The sequence below is a fragment of the Mus pahari genome, chromosome 17 (genome assembly GCF_900095145.1).
Source record: "Mus pahari chromosome 17, PAHARI_EIJ_v1.1, whole genome shotgun sequence".
Classification (NCBI taxonomy): domain Eukaryota; kingdom Metazoa; phylum Chordata; class Mammalia; order Rodentia; family Muridae; genus Mus; species Mus pahari.
Window position 1 is genome coordinate 47961280 of NC_034606.1, and position 15582 is coordinate 47976861.

The 15582-nt window shown below is 53.6% G+C and overlaps 1 protein-coding gene across 5 annotated transcripts in view; it reads right to left on the reverse strand.

Annotated features, from left to right (window-relative positions):
• The window catches only part of Tcf20 (transcription factor 20), a 171502-nt gene that overhangs the window by 81693 nt on the left and 74227 nt on the right, over positions 1-15582 (reverse strand). For 3 of the 5 annotated variants that reach the window (XM_029547807.1, XM_021216152.2, XM_029547806.1), the window contains exon 1: positions 1750-2032. The exons of the other annotated variants lie outside the window; for them this stretch is intronic. The gene's annotated coding sequence lies outside the window, so the exon portion shown is untranslated. Of the gene's footprint in view, positions 1-1749; positions 2033-15582 lie in introns of those variants that run through there. 5 annotated transcript variants of the gene reach the window in all.

Genomic DNA, 15582 nt, shown 5'->3' on the forward strand with positions numbered 1-15582 from the left:
CAAAAGCATATGGCCCAGGGCCCTCACACACCAGAAAATCAGTAAAACTAACGGGTTCTTCAGCATCTGCCAGGGAAGTACCCTGCTACCACTAGGAATAAACCGGGGATGCAAATCATTTACTGCATCCTGAGGTGGATATTAATTCTACAAGCCTACTACATCGCATAGCTAATTCTACTTTATCCCTACTCCAAGACTGAAATTGGAAATTTGAAGTTAGCCAAGAATCACCTAGAAGATCTTGAAATAGCATCCCTTCCCAACGTGGAAAGGGCTCCTAACAAAAACAAACCCAATCATCACATCCATATTTCCCAATTAGCCAGTGCTTTTTCTGAAAACTTATCACAAAGAAAAAAAAACATAATGATGTGGATTCAACATAGGCTAGACTGCTATTAATAGTGTGCGTTTTCTCTTCAGAAGCACAGAAAAGCACTGGGAATTGAGCACAAACTACCCTGACCAAGTTACTTCTCAATCCAGTGAAGCACATCTTACATCTCTCAGAAAAGTTCCTATGGTCAAAATGAGAGCACAAAACAGGAGTGGAAGAACCACCAAACCAAACTCAGATAACCTTCGAAATGTCTGGCCTGCAGGGAGTCTTTAACCGAAGTGTAACTGAGGCATGAGATGGTAGGTAACTAGCCCAGGGCTACAGTTTATTTGGTGGCCAAGCTGGAAGTGCATTCCAGGCCTCCTAGATCGGAATTTTGTGCCGTATCCCCAGCCGCCAGTGCCACCCCGTGTAAAATCTTTTATAAAACTCTTCACTAAGGCTGTTAGCATAAGGGTCCAATTATCATTCAAAGATCAGTCTGTTAGATAATAGCTCAAAAATTCCATCCATTTTATAGCATTTACCAGAGTCATCTAATCTCTGGAGGGAGAACGCAGAACTCGGGTGGAAACCCCTAATTCTGATTCGTCCCCAAAGGAGTTGAAAACAGGCAGGCAAGCAACACTGGTGTCCGCACCCACAAACCGTGGAGGAATCCGCAGCTCCACCGCCCCCCCCCCAACACTAAATTCCACTCCCATCCCGGCGCACTCAGGACATCCCACCTCCCGCCGCAGGCCGGATAGCAAACTCTTCTATAAACCACCACTTTTCCGTGAGAATGAGGAAGAGAGACTCAGAGCCTCGCCTTCCCATGTCCTACCCGCGAGCAAGAAGAGCTCCTTCGTGGACTCCGCGGGACCCCGCGCCCTGCCCTGCTCACCGCGGCGGGGGAGGGGAGAGCGCCCCACACAGGAAGTGCATCCTGCGCCCCTAGCTCGCGCCCGGCCGCCGGGTACCTGCCCTGGGCCGCCAGCAGGCGACCGGCAGCCGCATCCACATGGCCTCAGGTGTTCGCGCGGCAGCTCCGCCGGCCCCGGCCGGCCCCTCCCCGGCCCGCTCCCAGCCCGGCCCTCCACCGCGGCTGCCTCGCCCCCAGCCCGCGGCCAAGAGGCCAGCAACGCCGGTCCCCGCGGGGCTGCCAAGAACCTGGACCCCTCAGCACCTCAGGCCGCAACGACCGGGTTATCTCCGCCTCCGGCCCCTCTGCCCCGACGCCGGTCCTGGCCGTTGACCCCTCGGCAGCCCACGCCGGTCCCCTCAGCCCTCTCCGCGACTCCCGAGGCTCAGCACTCGCAGGGCGGGCCGGGCCACGACCTGTGCTCCCAGCAGTCGGCATGAGCGGCGCGGCCCGGGCCCGGCCCCTCGGGCTGCCCCTTCTCCTCAGGCCGGGCGGCGGTTACCTGCAGGAGCCCCCCGGCCCGTCCCTCGGCCTCCGCCGGCGCTGGGAGGGGAGGGGGCGGCGGCGCGGCGCGGGGTGGGGGTGGGGGTGCCTCCACCGCCTCCAGCGCGGACGCCCAGGCCGACGGCGGGGCGGGCCGGGGCCGCGGCCCCTAGAGGCTCGCTCCGGCCCGCGCGCTCGCTGGCTCACTCCCCGCTCCGGCGCGCCTCAGGGAGGGCTCCCCCGGCTGAGGCCGTGGCCGCCTCGCAGGGGCCGAAGGCGGCTCGGCTCCGGGTTTTTTCTCTCCATTCTCCCAACACACAGGAAATAACAGAGCGTCAGGTGACGGCGTGCAGCCAATGAGGCGGCTCCGGGCCCCGGCGCGCGGGCGGGCGGGAGGGCGCGCGGCGGGGCGGGGCGGGCGCAGGGGGCGGGGCCGGGGGCGGGGTGGCGCGCGTGCCCACCCGCGTGTGGCAGCGTCGAGAGGCGCAGCGAGGAGACCCCCACTCTGCGGTCCGGGACCACGCGCCCAGTGCTACCTCCATCCCTCCGCTTGAGACTACCTTGTGGGGTGCCCCAGAGCAACTTTCTGGGGAGTTGGTGGCACAGAACCTTCCACTGGGGGTTCTGGAGTTCTCCCAGAGCCTCCAAATCCGAAGTCGCGCCTTTGGCAGCCCGTGAAGCCCGTGGCAATTTGTATAGTTGAGCCGCCACCAGAGTGGCTCCCGCTTTCTTAACGTCCGCCCGGGCGGGGGTGGGGGAGGGGTCACATGGCCTGGTGTGTGCCGATGCTCTCTCTGCCCATGGTGCCTACTGGGTGTTCCTGGATGAACAACAGTCTCTGAGACTCAGTTTCCTCCGTTCTAAAAGCAAGGAAGCCAACCTCCCTCACGTGTAAAACAGACTTCCCCGCCAGCATTCTGCACTCCTGGATGGCAGGGGCCCAGAACTGAAAAGATTTCCAGGGCCATGCCTCAGGCCCTAACCAGCCTTCCCTTGTATCTCAGATATCCTCACAGAGCAAAAGGCTGAATTTCTTTTTCCTCAAGAAAAATCTCATGTACAACCACCGTCTCATAGATCAGTGTGGGTCTCAACCTTCCTAATGTTTGACCCATTAATATAGTTCATATTGTGGTGACCCTAACCATAAACTATTTCATTGCTACTTCATAACTGTAATTTTGCTACTGCTGTGAATAGTAATCTCTGTTTTCTGACAGCCTCCCGTGAAAGGGTCATTCACTACCAAAGCTGTCCCGACGCATAGGTTGGAACGGCTGCCTCAGATGGTGGTACCTACCGTGTGCCAATCCCTCTGCTATGCAAAGTGACGCTAATGAGGAGAGGGTGGGGTTGGACATGTATACCCTGCTTTTCGCACACTCAGAAACCTCTCCACTTTGGACCTCACAGATACAAGAGGAAGGAGAAGAGTTTGGATTATGTGTCCCTAAAACTACTGATTCTAAACTAAGCCAGCATCCAGCCTAGATGTTGGGGAGTCTGTGGCTTCCCCTCATAAAGCAACCCAACTTGAGAGGAAACTGGAATCCAAAACATGCTTTGGGTGTAAGGCGAGATGCTGACAGGAGTCGCTTGTGGTTGGTCCGGGGACCAGATTTCATGTGTTTGGGGTCTACAGATCCCTGCGGCCTGGCTTTTACCCTTTCACCTTTCATTCTATCCAGCCAGAGTACTTCACTCTCCCTAGCCTCGGGCCACCCACAGAGGGTCTGGGGATCCCAGGCAGGGCCTGACGTGGTTCTAGGGACCCTGTCAGGAGGATGTGGTGGAGAAGGTAATGATTTCTCCCAGCTCCGTCCCACCTCAGGTCAGGACCATTCCAGGGGATCTGATTCCCCCACACCTCTTTGACAACAGGCAAAGTGCCAAGCCCTTCCAGAGCAAAGCAGCAAAGCTGAATAGACCGCCAGGCCCTGCCCTCTAGCTGTTCCCATTGTTCTGTTTCATTTTCAAACTCTCAGCCACTAAGGCTTTTAAGAGACCACAGCCTGGCTACTGCTAGTGTCAAGACTGCCGTGAGAAAGGTGGGAGGAATTGGAAACATCTAAAGTTTTCTGCACACCCCCCCCCAAAAAAGGGGGAGAATGTAGATGTGCTTTCTTGGTGACTCAGTGTTAAAGGCATCCCCAGCCAGTTCAGGAAGAAAAGGGACACCATTTCCTCATTCTCCCTTCTTCCTAGGTCTCACTTTGCCTCAAGGGGACAAGAAGGATACAAGAGAGCTCACTAGGAACAGGATGCAGAGAAACACTGGGTCCAGTCCCGGCCTCCTTTCCCATGGTAGCCCCCTCCCTACTCTTTCAGTCCCTAACAGAACACTATCCAGGTGACCACCACATGGAAGCTTGCCCCATTCTACAGCCAGATCTGCTGGGGCCCTACCATGTGCCTTTGAAGTACCACACAGGAAACACATTCATTGAAATCATGACCAACAGACAGGTAGTAGTACTCTTGTGATGTATGGGGACCTGGACAACTCATCCCCCCCCCCCTGAGTTCCATGCCTAACCCCCTAGTGTTGCCTCACTTATAAGTACTGTGAGTATCTAAGGAGAGCTGCACCAAGAATCCATGCAGTACCAGACACTAACTCTAACACCACCATGCACTGTACTGCATGCTTGGAGTCCCAGGATGCAGGAGACTGAAAGAAGGATATTGTAAATTGGAGGCCAGTACAACAGCTGAGCAGATAAAGCTCGGGGAAATTAATTGCTGCCCAAAGTCCTACAACTCAGGGTAGTTACTTTGTTTTGAGACAGGGTCTCATAGGCTGGCCTCAAGTCATGATCCTCCTCTGGACTCAGCCTCTGGGGTGCTGGGATCACAGCCCTGACAATACTACACCCAGCTTGCCACAGCCTCTTGTATCCTCCTTGTCTCAAATGTATCCATCTCGGTTTTCTTTCTATACTTTGTAGTCTTTTAAAGAAAACAGAGTAAATGAGCTGTTTCTTTTTTCCATCTCTCCTAACCCAGTCCACTCTAAACTACCTATTGAACGGAATCACTGTGTATCAATTCCAGAGGCAAAACTAATCCCTTCTCTCTTTCTCTGGCTCCGAGATGGCTTTTGGAAACCCTGTGTCACTCCTTTTATTACAAACTCCTCAGCCCTCCTCCAAGAACCTGGGCCACTCTGGGATTACAAATGGAGCCTTCTGCCTCTAGGTCACTGATTCCGCTACCATCTGTCAGCACGGATTGATTGAGGAGACTGGCCCTGCTCAGCAGATCAGTGACTTGTGAGAACTGAGCCAGGGCGTCTGCTTCAGCTGCAGGCTGCTATCCTTCCCAGTAAGAGCTGACTCTCTTGAGCAACGGAACCACCCTCACCTTTATCCCTCAACCGACTCCTGCTCTCCTTCCTCTTGGGAGGGGTCACTGGCTAATAACTCTGACCCACCAAGAGGACAGCCTGGATTCCTCCTTCACAATCCTGGGGCTTCACCTCTAGTCTTGCAGGAGGCAGCTTTCAAAAGTCTGTGGTTGACAGAAGGGGAAACTGCCCCCAACACTATGCTGTGCCTGTCCCACACCAGGTATTTTCCCCAGGCCAAGAGCGGAGCTGCTGAGTGTGCTTAGGCACACAGGCATGGCTTGATGCTCTGGGCATGCCTTCATTCCACAGGGTCACCTGCAGTCTTGGAGGTTGTAAGCTTTCTCAGGCTAAGTGAAGCAAGGCTTTAAAGCCTCGGGTGGGGATGCCCAAGACTGTAGGTGGAGGGAACCCCTGCTATGCACAAGAGACCTATGCCCAAAGCAGTAGAAAGAGATGACAAAGATGGGGCCCTGGAAGGTCTTGTATCTTTCTTGTGAAGGGACTGATAAGACTGTTGCAGTCTCACAGTGGCCTCTGCTCACCAGCTTGCCCTTCTGCTCTGCTCTACAAGATCAAAGTCACAGGGCAGACTTCCCTTTACCACCCTAATCAAGAACCTGATGAGATCGATACTGATGTCACACCCCACTTTACAAATGCAGCCTCCGGGGCTGGGGAGATGGCTCAGTGGGTAAGAGCACCCGACTGCTCTGCCGAAGGTCCTGAGTTCAAATCCCAGCAACCACATGGTGGCTCATAACCTTCTGTAACAAGACCTGACACCCTCTTCTGGAGTGTCTGAAGACAGCTATGTGTGTAATTACATATAATAAATAAATAAAGCTTTAAAAAAAAAAAAACAAAAACAAAAACAAAAACAAATGCAGCCTCCGATACAGGGGAATTCAAGTAACTTGTCCTAAGTCATTAAACCTGAAAGAGGCAGAGCTGGGATTATCCTAGGTCCCCAGTGATTGTCCTTTAATGGTCCAGCTTCCTAGTGCTCAGGGATACTTGGAAAAGAGGCAGACAGCTGGCAGGTCCAAAGTCTCCAGGTGACCAAAAAAAGTGACCACAGAGAGCAAAGGACTCGGTGGCAGTCTCTCTCCACAGCACACTGAAGCTCTGGAGACCGTCTGCGGAACTGATGCCTGGCAGCGGGTCATTTTACCACAGATGAAGGCAGACGGTAGGAGACATCAGCTCTCCACCCAGCTTGAAATCCACTGAACCGCTGGGCTGGAGTCTGCCTGAGCAGCTACTGACATGGAAATACTAACACAGATCACACAGCTGGGGACCAGTATGCTCTCACCAGTGTGTACTCTTCAGCCAGTCACTACTGACTTAAGGTCTCGACTTCTTGAATTGGGATTTGGGCCATAGGAAGCAAGTGTTCTTCCTGCCTCCTAGGAATGGGGTCCCTTCCCTAGGTGATGCTTTTCACTTCTCACTAAAAGCCTGTGAGGCACACCAGTCATGATACTAAGCAGAAAGAAGCACACAGAGAGGTGAGTGACTAGTTCCAAGTGAGGCAGCCAACAGAAGGCAGAACTGGGACTGATACCCAGCCTTCTGGCTCCAGAGCTTCCACTAAGTCACTCAGTGCTCAGGGTTAACGATGAATGATCTGACTGTAGCACTAAGGGATGCACAGTCTAAACATTATTCCTCGTAGCAAACCTGTGAGGTGGATACTGCTTGCCCTTTTGCAGATAAGGAAACTGAGTATAGCAGTTAGGAGGGGTCTGAGCTAAAAATCAGCCTGGAGAGTAGGGCTGCCAAGCCCCTGCATCGCTTCATCATGCAGTAACAATGGGAGGTTCCTTTCCATTGGGATTATTTCTGCTTGAAAGCTCAAGACTTTTAGCCACATCATTGTCTGGGCGCCACAGGAAGGCAGTGCCACATGCTGAGGCATGCTGGGAAAAGACTTTGTTCCATCCTGTTTTGTTGACATGCTCTTCATTTTTAAGCCTGAAACCCAAGTTTCCAGCTAAGAATGCAAACAGTGGGAAAAAATGCAGCCCTGATAGCGGCTACTGCTTCTGAGCCACACCGTTTCTTGGGCTGAGGACTCTGTATGTGTCATTTAACCTTAGCCTTCACGAGGCCAGAGCATCGCCCCCAGTTTGCTTCTGAAGAGGTTCAAAGTTGCTAGGAAGATGCTCAAAGATACACAGCTACTAAGCAGTGGGTCCTTCCCCTCCGACTCTCTGGGCCCCAGCAGCTGCCTTGCAGGAGGCTCCTGGGGCTCTGGCACTGGATGTAATGGTGGCCATGGTTCTCCTTGTCTTTCACCCTCACCTTGTTCCAGGGCCCAGGGGGAGGGTTGCAGAGCTAGGTGTTGCCTTCTCAACAAGGATGGCTCAGAAAATGGGGACACTAATGTTCCCCCTCCAGAGACCTGGGAATGGCTGCCCTGCCAGCCAAACCAATTGTCTTCTAGAAAAGGATATATCATGTGAGAAGCCTCATTACAGCCCTGCATCTATCTCCCTGATAGCTCTCAAGGACAACTGCCAAGCACATGTGTGATGCCTTGGGAACAGAGAGCACCAGGAGTCATGGATTCTCCAACTCACCACCAGTCCTTGACTCTCTTTAGTGAGCCACTCATCCCTACCGCCAACTCACTGCAGTCCCATGAGTGCTTCTCCCTGGCTAAACAGTGTGCGGTGGCTTCCAAAGTCCCACTCTCCTGGACACAAAGCCCTCTCTTGGCTTAGCTCAAAGTGCCAACCTCCACTCCCTTGTTTCATTGTTTCTGCCAAACCAAACAAGTTGTGTCCCTGGCCTAGCAAATTCCCAGAGGCAGAGGAGCCTGCCTCTGCAGAAACTAAGGTATTTCTACCTTGCTTTTTCAGGTCCAACTCAAATGCTGCCTCCTTAATAACCATTCATTCATTCATTCATTCACTCAACACCGGCTGACTCTTTATCCTATTCCAAGCATTGAATAAAGGGTCCTTGTTGTCATGATGTTTGTGGTCCTATGAGGCTTCATGTTGAGGCTGGATGAATTCCAGGGAGAGGTGCTGCATGGACAAAGGCCCTGAGGCAGGAAGAAGCAAAGAGAGCAGAAAAGGGGAGGAGGCAGGCAGTACACGCGAAGGAAGGCGAAGGAGTAGAGGCGCAGCCGCCGCACGATGCGGGTCACAGGCGTGGGACTTTATCCCAAGGTAAAAGGAGAAGCCATGGGTTCTTAGACGGTCCCACAAATCCACCTTTCCGGCTGCCCAAGCCTTCCACATCCCTGTCTGATCTTTCACATCCTTTCTCCTAGGCTGAGCTCAAGGGCAGTGCTGGCCTCTGACCAAATAGTTTCATCCCTATTAGCTGACCTAGTCCCTGGAACAAGGAACTGTTCAGAAACCCCAGTTGCATGACCTGCATGACCACATATCCCCTCTAGGGGCAAGGCTGCCTAAGGGACCTTCCTCATTCCCTGCAAGTTACAGAGTCCAGAAGTTTCAGTGAAGCCAAAACTCCAGAAGCCCTTGAGAGCAGACCAAGCGTTGTCTGATGTCCATGCCCAGCATCAGCATATGAACTACACAGGATCCACCTTTAGTCAGCATGCAAAGGACCAGAAACCAAAATGAAAGTTGTCACAGCTGCTTACAATGCACATTCCACATGAGCAATCCCAGAGTCAACCTTCTAAGGTGAGGTTGGATATTGCCCTGATTTCAGATGAGGAAACTGAGGAAAGGAGGACGGGGAGGGGGGGCGCGGGGGGGATCATGAAAGCAAAGCCGAGGCTAGCACCTGACCTGAGTTCAGACTCCCTGTGGTCCTCCTACAGGGCTAATAGTCTTTCCAGACATTTCTTTCACAACCGTTTCCAGCTGACATATTTCATCAGGATGTCAGTCACACCAGCAGTGGGAGCCAGCACACCAGTTCTCAGAAGCTCTACCCCTCTGGATCAGAACTGACTGCACGCTCAGCTCCCAGGCACCAAGGCTGACCACTTAGCCAGAGCAGAGAGCTTAGGCCTGGCATGTTGCAGGTACTCAGTCAACACTGAGTGTGAACGGAAGCACCTGAGCTGACTCAAGAGATAACAAAGGAAAATATGCCTGCAGCTTTCACATGCACTAGCCTCCGTGCTGAATTATTTCCCGTGCTAACCCACAGCATTCTCACTACAGTGCTACGAGCCAGCTCCAATCTGGTTCCCACTGACAGGGGTGTGTACAAACAAAGGCAACAGGCAGTGGTAAGCACATAGCCTGAGGATGCCAGGTGGCAAGTGGCTGAGACAGTATCTGAACCTAAGCAACTCCATGTGTGTGGAACGTGTACAGAAACATCCTGGGCAAGAGGGAACGAATGTTCCTGAAGAGCCACAGCCACATGATGCACACCTTCTCCCCGTACACCTGATTACCAGTATATCCCCGCAGCAAGCAATGGCAGACTTGCACAGTGACCTCATCCCAAGTCTGTGTCTCCTGAAGCTCCTGTCGGTAGTCTCTGGCCTCCCAGCATCTTAACCTGCTTCTCTCCTCCATCTTCCTCAGTAGCCTCACACAGACCGGACGGCTGTTCTGAGGAAGTGAGGTGCCACAACTACCCAGCACAGACTCGGTGGAGCTGAGTGGCTGGTTCTAAAGCTTGTGCTGGCAGAAGGAGGTAGTGCTCATGACCTCTGAGACCCTCCATGGTAGTCAGTCACCTCCCAGAGCCATCTGTGGCCAGCTCCCAAACCCCACAATACCCTCTACCTGGATGTATTCACATGCGGTACAGGCCAAAGTACTGAGCAGCCCTGTTTTCTTGGAGGGAGGCTAGACCCTCCTGGGCCCCTCTCCTAGCCTTTGTACAGTGCCAATGGGGAGTAATAGTAGGCAAGCCAGGCAGAATGAGAGGGAAGAACATCCTTTCTAGAAAAACCAGTGGGCAGATGATACTGCCCAAGGCACTGCCTACATGGAAGCCATCCAAGAAAATGAGCAACAGGAAAATCAGAGCCCTTCAAGGAAGCAGGAAACCTAAGTAGACCTAGGCCCCTCTCCACAAAAAAAGGGGTCTGAGGTGCAGGATGAGGTCATGCCACATTCAGCGCTACTCAGTGTGTCAGTGGCTCTGCCATGTGTCCAACCAGTGGCTCATTTGCAATGGTGGGTGGGCCCTTGCTGATCTCCAGGGCTCACACTCTAGCAAACTACTTCCCCCTGGTCTTGCCCACAGTAACCAGAGATGTAAGTTCAGCTTCATACAGAAAATGCCAAGTCTCTAGAGCCCTTCCCCTGCACTTTCAGCTCTGGGCTACCTATACCTCCATGCTGCCCTAACAAGAGCTCAGGGCAGGGAGAGACTATTAAAGTAGGCAATCGGACCATGCCTGCCCAGTTTACAGTAAGTGCCATTATAACTCAGCATGATAACCACTCCCATTTCATAGCTAGGGAAACTGAGGTTTGGAAGGATTATGCAATCAATACCTAGATATCCAGGTGCTGAGCCTACGCTCTCCTGGGCTGTCCTCTCTTCAAGCTAACAGTGCTTGTTAGCCCAGTGAGCAAAGCTCTAGATGGTCTGAGAAAATTAAGTCCTGTAACCTCCATCAGAGCCCTTCAATATGCTTATCACCACTACCCCAGGACACCAAGACTCGGGCACATGACCAGTCTGAACACAGAGACTAAATCTAAGCAGCCTGGCCTTAAGACTTTGACCACCTTCTACCATACCACTTTGGTCAAACCTAGGGCTGGGGAACTAGCCAGCCAGACTCTGTGGGAGCTTCAGGTCACCCCAGGGGTCCAGCTTGGAGATGCAGCTCCAGGAACCTGCCTCAAAATTCTCCAAATCACTTCCCTCAGAAATGTTGCCTCCAGCTCTGAATGTAGCCTGTCTGGCCTAGGAATGCAGCCCAGCCCCCCTCCCAACCCCTCCCCCAGTTTAATCCTCGTGGGAAACAGAAGAGTGGAAAGTAAGAAAAGTCACACTGGTCTAAATTCAAGGGTAGAACCATCCGCAAATCCCCATACCCCAAGGCAGGGGACAGGCCTGACCTGGCAGGAGGTGCCGCTCTCCTTACCCTAACTTACCTCTCATCCTGTGTAACCTCTGCCCCTTTTCCCTTCTCCAGATACACTCAATTCTGCCTCAGCCTGGCAGACTTCTTCTCACCCTTCAAAGCCTTAAGCCACCTCCCCTATGAAACCTCTCTAGATTGCCCTGTTGAATCTAATAAGGTACAAAGGGAGGCTTTGTTCATTTGTTTTGTTTTGATCTTGTCCCCAGGTTTTTGGCACCCTTAACAGCCACAACTGCCATTAGCTGAGCACCTACACTGTGCTCAGTCCCTACAGTCTCCTTAATCCCTGTAACAAGTCTACGGGAAGTGATCACTGCCTTTTAAAGCAGCAGCTCTGACTATTGCTAAAGGTCAAACACCTAGAGCTTGTGTTAAAGTAACAAAGAGCCAGGGAGATCACTATTCCAGCTTGGCTCAGTCCAAATGGGGAAAGGGGCCTGGAGAAAGGGACCTCTAGGTGAGCCGTAAAGAAACAGGCCATCTGTGGGTCTAGCAAGGACCAGGGACTGGCCTGGTGCTCTTAACACCCCTGGTTATTATCTAAACCCTGGTTAGAGCCTAGAGCCTGGAACAGACCCCACGCCTCTTTCATCCACACCCTCTTTCCTTTTCCATCTGGCACACAGCTCCAAAGAACAGCAGAACACTGTAGGTCATCGGGGTGACTAAGCCCCAAGCCCAAGGCTGTGCATTTGGGCAGCTGTTCTTCCAGCCCCTGCTGCCCCAACTCAGTCCATGTCTTCCCTCATAACCAAGGCTGCAGCCCTGGCATAACAAGTGCCACTGAGAAAGTTCTCCTTTGGGCGGTGTTGCCAAAAGCACTGGACCTGTCTAGGATAGAAGTCGCGGCTAATTGTTTCATCCTCACGGTCCCACTTCATGAGGGATCTCCAAGTTACTCTGCTACCTTGAGCTCCAGGCACAAGTCTTCCGAGCTCAGCTTTGGGTTGGGTGTAAGGAATTTACAAGGGTTGCCCTAAAAATCCCTGTGCTCAAGACTCTGTACCCAAAAGACTAACAGAGATAGGCTACCAGTGTGGTCACGGCTCTAAGAGGGAACAGGACCTAAGCCCTGGAAGAGAAACTGAGTCCAGAGGATTTAACAGGTCCAGGAATGTGATCAACCCTGGAGGAAGCAGTGCAGAAAGTGAGCACAGTAAGGGATCCAGAATGTGACAAACCACGCTTCTGGCCAGCTCTCCCTCACCTCCACTATAAAGGATTCGTGGCTTAAGAGTCTCAGGCCAGAACTCTTGGGCCCCAGTGGGACCTGAGCCCATCCTAGTCCTGGAAAAAATCCATTCCATGCATTCTCTTGAGAGCTGGTTTCAAGCAGAACAATCCCCTGTGTCCACTGTACCTGCTGAACTCTGTGGCATCCTTGAGCTGTGACTGCCTCCTGCTCACACTTCCGGCCCTCAAGGTCTAGCAGAAGAGGCAAGGCCCAGGACATTTGACCAACATACGCTAACAGGTCAGGCCAGAACTGAAGCCAGGGGTGGTCATGGAGGTTCACAGTCCCATCATAGTCTTGGTCGGGGGCTGTCTCTGGGCACTTTCAGTAAGCAGCTGTGAGTAGAAGCAGCCTTCAGAGATCTCAGGCCACCCAGGCTAAGGGAAGAACTAAGTGTGACCCTGGCCTGGGGCAGGGGACCAAAGAGGACAACAGATGACCTGGGGCAAAGACTTGGAGGCAGGGGAGGTGCCTGAGCCTTCTATGGAATGAGGAGGGACTGGAAAAACTAGGGAAGAGGGGACTCCTCCCGCCATGCCGGCCTGTCTATCTCCAGTTCTTCACTGTAAAATAAATGGAAGAAGCACACACAAGACAGAAAAAAGGGAGGAACAAATAAAATCCCAAACCGCCGCCCACCCGCTCCCTTGGTGGGTCTGGGCCAAGGCCTTGGCCTGGGTCACTTGCCTCTGCTTTTCCCAAGAAACCACTGGTGCCAAATTTGCATTTACCACAAACAGAGACAACACAATGTCATAATCCTTCTCCTGTCATTCTCCCCTCTCTGCCTCCTCCCACCTCAGACACACACGCTAACACAAAATGACGGCTCCCTCGATAGACTGAATGAGCAAAGCTCTGGATCTGCCTCCTAATTGTTGGCGTTTCTCTTTGGCCTGTGCTCTATGCCCATCGCCCAACTCGCAGCAGACCACCCACTGCCCCCTCCTTTGTCCCGCATTACCACTGACAAATGGCCTGCTGGAGGTGGAAGAATATGTCAGGAAATAATGGGGGGAGTCAGTCCCTGCCCCCTCCTAAAGCTTTCTGCACCTCACTGCTGGGGTCCCGGCCACAGAGGGCGGCTGGACCAGAGGGGACAGAGACAGTAACAAGGATCTGGCCCCTGAGATCCTGACCCGAGGCCTTGCCCTTCACGCCCCTGCTGCACTCGACCAGCAGCCCCGGCCACCCCTCCTCTCGCGGCCGCCCTCCTGGGCACTGCTCTGAGCATCCCCCGCGCTCCCCTCCCTCCATCGCTCTTTATGGCAGTTTCAAAGCTGCAGCCGCCACTCGAGCAGCTGCGGCCTTTGATGGGGACAAGGCAGTGAAGGCCGCCCAGGAGGCCCCTGCCTGGCCTGTCCCTGGCCTGGTGGCCCCTGCACGCCCCCGGGGAGCCTGGGGCAGGCGCGGCGCAGCGCCCAGCGGGCACGCCTCACACGCCAGAGCAAACTTTCGCGACCGTAGGAGAGGCCCCGCGCACGCCGTTACCTTTGCAGCTGCATCCTCCCCTGGCACTTGCCCCAGACCCCTTGACAGCCCACAGCATGCAGGCCGGCAGGAAAACAACCCCCCGCGGAGGCAGGGAGGAAGGGAAAGCGAGAAACCGGGAAGAAAAAGGAAAGGGGGCAGTTTCTCCTCTCAGTCTCAGCCTCTTCACAGCTCCTCCTGCCCAAGCAAGCAAGTGAAGTCACAGGGCCGGGGCGGTGACATCAGCTGAGCCTCTGACATCACGGCCCCTGCCGGATCATACCTCTGCAGGGTGGAGATGGAGGAGCAGCGGGGAGGAGGAATGGGTAAGGGAGAGGAGTACCAGATCCCTCCTTCGCCCTTAACTGCAGAGAGCTAGTGCCAGTGTTTGGGGGGGGGGGGGATAAGGGGAGGGGCGTGTGGCTCATCTCTAAAGAATACATTTTATCTCTATAGATAGGGGCGATTATGTGTCTATTTATAATTGGCCCCAGAGTGGATGGCTTAAAAAGAGCCAATGCCCACCGCAGGTGGGGAATCAACGCTTAGAGCAAGGGCTGAAGGTAAGAATGCCTACTGTGTACTGGTGACTGGCATCTGCACCCTGGATGGTGCTCACAAAAGCCAAAGAGGATTCAGTTATACCTGGTGAGCTCAGAGAGGGGAGAACCTTCCTGAGGGGGCACAGCAGGAAGACAGCCACACTTGGGAGTGAGCCAGGAGTCACTAAGGAGGCAGAGAAGGCGAGCACAGATACTACAGAGCCAGCTGGGCAGCCTTTAGCATTTTGGGATTTCCCAGGCTACTGGGGTGGGGAGGCACACCTAGGACAACACACGCTCACACACGGTGGGTGGGCTTCAGTAGCAGGACAGAGCAGTTCCAAGCCTCCCAGTCAGGGATGGCAGCAGAAGGGAGGTTGTCCTCCAACTGCACCTCTGCCTCTTACTGTCCAAGGAGGGGGACTAGCTCCGAGCAATTAAGCCCCTACTATGTACAGACCTACTACTAGGTAAATCACAGTCCCTCTATTTAACCCCATGGCAATGCCTGAGAAGTAAGTACCCTTCTTCACATTCAGAGAGGAAGACTAAGGGCCAGAAAGTGGTCCTCAGGGGGTCTAGCCCCTAGTACAGGGAACCACAGTCCTGTCTCTGGCTTACAGCGTCATGGTCAGCATGTCATCATCGTGAACCTCCCGCTTAGGCGATCCTTAGCCTACTGAGGCCTCCCCTGTCCAAATGTCTACACTTCTGCTCCCTTTTGGCAGTAGCCTCAATAGAACCCTGCAGGCCTGGTCCACCAACTCCAAAACAGCTCCATACCCTGTACCATAGGACATCTGGGATGCCCGCTGCGTAATCTCAGCACACATAGGCATCTGAGCTTCTCTGATGATGTCTGGTGACAGCCTACTACGTGCCAAGCCCCAAGTATCTTCTCCTTAACGTCTAAAAACACGATTTCCATTCCTCCTGACATTTCTCAAATCCTGGAGCCAGGGTGGCCACTGTGTTCACCAGGGTGGCCGCTGTGCTCTTTGTACCAACCGTCCCCTACCAATGGCATGCACGGTCTGTCTCTAAGACCTGATCTGCTGTAGCGTCCACAGCAGGCTTTCTCTTCAGTACACTTCCAGATAAGCCAGCCTCGGAGTGTTTGCAAGGGTCAGCACAGACAGCTACAGCACAGCCACTGATCAGGCCTCTCGGCCTCTCGCTCTGCCTTTTTTTTTTTTTTTTTTTTT